Source organism: Triticum dicoccoides, chromosome 6B, assembly GCF_002162155.2.
Source record: "Triticum dicoccoides isolate Atlit2015 ecotype Zavitan chromosome 6B, WEW_v2.0, whole genome shotgun sequence".
NCBI classification, from domain to species: Eukaryota; Viridiplantae; Streptophyta; class Magnoliopsida; order Poales; family Poaceae; genus Triticum; species Triticum dicoccoides.
The window spans coordinates 332,426,816-332,432,995 of NC_041391.1; positions in this window are offsets into that span (position 1 = coordinate 332,426,816).

Here is a 6,180-nt window from a genome sequence, read left to right on the forward strand (position 1 = left end):
TCATTTGAGCTAATCTTGATGCCTGAATCATCGTTGCAAGAGTGCTTCATGATGTTAATCTGCTGAAACTGTTATAACATGCTCTTTTGTCATTTTTGCCACGATTGATGTGTGCATCCTATGAGGTTGATGTCTAAATGTGTTTTGATCTATGCTATGTATTCTTTACAGAGGTGCTTACCATGTATTTTTGTGATCAATGTGGTGACTAGCACAAGCATGCAAACTAGGCTTCGTGATGTTGCTGATTTCAGTCCCTGTTCTGCTGTTATTTTTATGCCATGTAAACCTGCTGCTACAAGTCATTCTATGCATAATCTGGAGATGATCACTAAATATGTTTTGTTCTAGATCTCATCCTCTATCCATCCATGCCCCTGGTTGCATTTATGACTTGATGTAGCTTGTTCATATCTTGCTTCAAAGTTGCTTGATAATGTTGCTGTCAGCCTGTTAACATTAAGTTCAGTTGTTGCCATGTGTTTTCCTAGTGTTCCATGCACCTTATGGACTTGCTCTTGCCATTCTTAGCTTCACAAACATGCCTTCTTACTGCTGGTTGCCTTGCCATGCCATGTATTTCTCTGTGGTGAGTGGTACAAGCTCACCAACATGCCTTCATAATTCTGTTTGTCATGTTTGAATCTGTATTATAACTTGCCATGTTTACATGGGTGCCATCATACCTTCTGATCCTTTTTGGCTCATGGTCAGTAAGGGACTTTTGATCTATGCATTTAGTAGGTTCATGACATGCCTTTGTTTGCCATGATAAGTTCCTGTAACATGTTGTTTGATAGCTCTAAACATTGTAACCTGATGTTATTTTCTGCAAAGTCTGAACTAATATTATTTGCAATCTTACCATGTGTGTTTGAGCATGTTCTAGTGATTTCTGGAGATAGCTCAGTGTTCATGTTTTGTTATGCTTTACCTGTAAATCATGTCCATGCCTTTTGATATCATGTTGGGGTGCTGTAGCATGTTGTTTTGATGCTTGCAATATGCCTAGTTGCTGTTTTGGACAGCTTGTCCTTTAAACTTGTTTCATGTGTGTGTTCAACCGTTGCTCCGTTTTGAGTGTGCTCTATATGAAACTTGCTTAGAATTGCATGTAGTATCATATTATCATGTTGAATCCTTGTTTTGAGGTGTTTGCTTGATGTTTGTATGCATTTTGCATCATTGCCAAGTTTAACTTGTGTTGCTCATATCTTCTAGGCCGTAGCTCCGAATTAAATGAACTTTATATGTAACTTGACTAGAATCTCGTGTAGATCATCTTTGTGCATCTTAACTTGATGTTTAACAACTTGAACATAAGGTTTATTCAGATCTGGACCAACATTGAAATTTGCATATGAGGACTTACCAGAACTGTTATATGTTGTTCCCGGCCTCATTTAAACTTGCCTTGATGTGTTGCTCTTGTTTGCATCATCTCTTGCTATGAGTAGCTTCATGTAGCCTTGTCATGCATCATGCTTGTTGTGCATCATGCCTTGTTCATGTGTGGTGTGTTTACCATGTTGTGTGCTTCTTCTCAATAGTTCCTGTTTCGTTGCGATCGTGAGGATTCGTTCGTCTATGCTTGGTTCATCTTCGTGGCTTCATCCGTTCGTATTCTCCATGGACTGGTTCTTCTTCCTTGTCGGATTTCAGGCAAGATGACTGTCACCTTGGATCTCATTACTATCATTGCTATGCTAGTTGCTTCATTCTATCGCTATGCTGCGTTACCTATCACATGTTCTTCAAGCCTCCCATATTGCCATGAACCTCTAACCTTTGACACCTTTCCTATGCAAACCGTTTTTGGCTATGTTACCGCTTTGCTCAGCCCCTCTTATAGCGTTGCTAGTTGCAGGTGAAGTTGAAGATTGCTCCATGGTGAACAGGATTTTGGTTGGGATATCACAATATCTCTTATATTATTAATGCATCTATATACTTGGTAAAGGGTGGAAGACTCCGCCTTTTGCCTGGTGTTTTGTTCCACTCTTGCCGCCCTAGTTTTCGTCATACCGGTGTTATGTTCCTGGATTTTGCGTTCCTTACGCGGTCGGGTGATTTATGGGACCCCCTTGACAGTTCGCTTTGAATAAAACTCCTCCAGCAAGGCCCAACCTTGGTTTTACCATTTGCCACACCACCACCTATCCCTTTCCCTTGGGTCGGCCAACCCGAGGGTCATCTTTATTTTAGCGCCCCCCCCCCCCGGGCCAGTGCTTGTTTAAGTGTTGGTCCAAACTGAGCAGCCTGCGGGGCCACCTCGGCGCAACTCGAGGGCTGGTTTTGCTCGTAGCTTGACTTATCCGGTGTTGCCCTGAGAACGAGATATGTGCAGCTCCTATCTGGATTGTCGGCGCATCGGGCGGCTTTGCTGGTCTTGTTTTAGCATTGTCGAAATGTCTTGTAAGCCGGGATTCCGAGCCTGATCGGGTCTTCCTGGGAGAAGGTATATCCTTCGTTGATCGCGAGAGCTTATCATGGGCTAAGTTGGGACACCCCTGCAGGGTATAATCTTTCGAAAGCCGTGCCTGCGGTTATAGGTAGATGGGAATTTGTTAATGTCCGGTTGTAGATAACTTGACACCAGATCCGATTTAAAACGCATCAACCGCGTGTGTAGCCGGGATGGTCTCTTTTTGGCGGAGTCCGGGAAGTGAACACGGTTTTGGGTTATGATTGACGTAAGTAGGAGTTCAGGATCACTTCTTGATCATTACTAGTTGACGGCTGTTCCGCTTGCTCTCTTCTCGCTCTTATTTGTGTATGTTAGCCACCATATATGCTTAGTCGCTGCTGCAGCCTCACCACTTTACCCCTTCCTTTCCCTTTAAGCTTTGCTAGTCTTGATACCCATGGTAATGGGATTGCTGAGTCCTCATGGCTCACAGATTACTACAACAACAGTTGCAGGTACAGGTTATGCGATGATCATGACGCGAGAGCGATGCTTGTTTGCATTGAGTTCTTCTTCTGCTTCTTCTTCGATCAGGGATAGGTTCCAGGTCGGCAGCCTGGGCTAGCAGGGTGGATGTCGTTTGAGTTTCTGTTTGTGTTTCATCCATAGTCGGATGATGCTCTTTTGTATTGTGATGTTGTATTCATGTGGCATTGTATGCCTTTTGTATGTATCCCCATCTATTATGTAATGTTGATGTAATGATATCCACCTTGCAAAAGCGTTTCAATATGCGGGTCTATCCTTGGTGGGACCTTCGAGTTCCTTTTGGATAGGGTCACATATTGGGCCTGACAAGTTGGTATCAGAGCCTCGACCGACCCTAGGAGCCCCCTTGATTGATCGTGTAGTTTGGTCGTTGTTGAGTCTAGAAGAAAACTGTTTTCGGAGTCTAGTTATATCGGAGAGTAGGAATTCTTTTTACTCCTCAGTCCCTTCGTCACTCTGGTGAGGAATCTTGATGTAGGTGTTTTAAATTACTTCTATTCCCTTTCAAATTTTCTTTAGGATCACGCAGTTGGTTTTTCGGTCGTTGTTCCTCAGCTCTTTTCATCCGGTGCATTTCTCGTCAAGTCGACTCGAGCCTCTTCATCATTGAGTTCAATCCTCAGTTGTTTTGTTTTCCCACCCGCCCACCCCTTCTTCTTCCCGGAACCGGAGTCCGTAATCGAGTATCCATCCTACTCATGCGAATTCTTTGCCGTCTTTCCCCAATGTTTTCAACTGGTGTCTTCTCTTCAAGTTATTCGTCGGTTCCCCCTCCCAAGTTGCCTTTGTTTTCCCGCCCTCCCACCCTTTTTCTTCCCGGAGCCTGAGTCTGTTTCGACCATCTATTTTATTTGTGTGGAGCCTCTTCAGTCTTCCCTAAATTATTTCAACGGGTGAATTCTCGTCTTGTTCGTCATTCTTCATCTCTTTTTATTTCCGGTGGATTCAATTCAAGTTTTTCGGGTTGATCACATTCTTTTCCTTGGATTAAATGTTTCCCCTTGCTCGTTCTCCTCTCGCCAGTTTATCCTTCCGGAGTGTTCAAGACATCTTAGAAGATTTGTTTGTGTTCCAATTAATTCATGGTTGTCACCTCATTCAAATATTTCAATTGTTCCGGTGCCTCATCTATCTGTTCATCATCCTTTTCAACGGTGTTTTCTCTTCAGTGGGCCCTAACCCACAGGTCTTTTGCCAGGATCTTACATGACTCTTCTAATTTCCCGGAGTTATTCTCAAATTCTTTTCAAAGTGTGACGTAAGTATGAATTTCATCAGTCAGATGCCTTCCCCAAGATTGTTTTCAAATTCGTTTCATTGTTAGCTCAACCTCTTCGCTTGTCATTCTCCCGGAGTATCTCAGTAATTTTGGTGTTGTTTCTCGTCATCATTTGAAGACCGAAGAAGAGTTTTTCCTCTAAATCTTGCCCGTTCTCCTGAAGATTCATGGTTCTAGCTTCATGTTATCAGTCTCGTATTATTCCATTCGTCAGATATTCTTGTCATCCATCCGGAGTATGTCAGAAGTTGTTTTCCAGTTTCTTTTCACCGGAGACCAACATTCCAGTTACCATTCTCTATTTATCCTGGTGCTTCGTTCAAGTGTTCTTTAATCAGCTCGTGATCTCTTTGTTCTTTTGCATCTAAATCCCCTCTTGAATATTGGTTCTTCTAATTCTTCCCGGTGATTCAGTCTCTTTCATCAGTCATTTCCGAATTCTTACGGTGGTTCGTTCAAGATTCTTTTTCCTTGTTTATCATTTTAATTCATTCGTTCTCTTCAATCCTACCGATGGTTCATGAAGACCTTCTCAAGTTTGCGATATGTCACTTCTCAATCCTTTTGAAGAAGAATAAGTAGTATGAAAAATCCATTGCTTGTCATCAATTTAATTTGATGAAGGATAAGCATACAATAAATCTTATTCTTATTTCATCCAAGTGAGTAATCCCTTCCTTCGGAGTTTGTTCTTGATGAATAAATTCTAGTTCCAAGTGTTTTCATCTTTTCTTTTCCGGAGTTCAATTTCCTCAGCCATTTCGTCGGAACCCCCATCTAAGTCACCGCAAGCTTTAACCTTATTCTTTCATCCTTCATTCTATCTCATCATCCTTTTGTTACCGGAGTTCTTCATGGTGGTTCTTCAAGATTTAATTCATTCTGCAAGAGTTCATCAAGTATCATTCCATCCTCTCAAGTTCATCTTCTATTCTTTCCATGTTTCAGCCGGAGTGCTGCCTAAATCCTTTCAGTCTTATTCGTTTCTAATATGTTCTAACCAGAGTGCTTTCATAGTCTATCTGATTCCGTGAGCTTTCGATTCTCGTCATTCTCGTCGTTCCTCTCTTCTTCTCGAGTGCTCTCGATTCTTTGCTTCTTCTCTTGAGTTCTTGTTTCACCTCATCCATTTTCCCTTCCGTCTCGGTCCTAAGATCTTGGGACGAGATCTCTTGTTAGTGGAGGAGTGTTGTAACGCCCCGGATTCAATGCGCCAGGTGTCTGCCAGTTATTCGCCTTCGTTGCCATGTCTTTTGCTTGTGTGTTGCATTTTATCATGTCATCATGTGCATTGCATTGCATACGAGTTTGTCTCATGCATTTAAGCATTTTCCCCGTTGTCCGTTTTGCAATCCGGCACTCCTATGCCCTCCGGCGTCCCCCTTTAGTCTTTCGTTGTGTGCGGGTGTTAAACGTTCTCGGAATGGACCGAGTCTTGCCAAGCGGCCTTGGTATACCACCGGTAGACCGCCTGTCAAGTTTCGTGCCATTTGGAGGTCGTTTGATACTCCAACGGTTAACCGCGTAGCCCGTAACCCCCCTTCTCTTTGCAGCCCAACACCCCTTCCAAAGTGGCCCAAAACCCAGCAAACTCCCCTCCATGCTCGCGGTCGTTCGATCACGATCGCGTGGCCGAAAACCGCACCTCATTTGGACTCTCCTAACTCCTTCTACCTATAAATGTAGCCTCCCCCCGAAAATTCCGGATCATTTCCCCCCTAACCCTAGCAAATTCGTCCCCGCCGCCACCGGAGACGTCCGGCCCCAGCCGGACACGTCCGGGTCGCCCCGCCGCCGCCACGTGGCGCGCCGCCACTTGCCTGCCGCGCCGCCCCCGCCGCGGCCCGCCCGAGCCCATCGCGGGCCTGCGCGCCGCCGCCGCCGGCGGCCCGCGCCCCGCGCCTCCCGGCCCCCGCGCCGAGCGCCGCCGCCCTCCGCCGCCTCC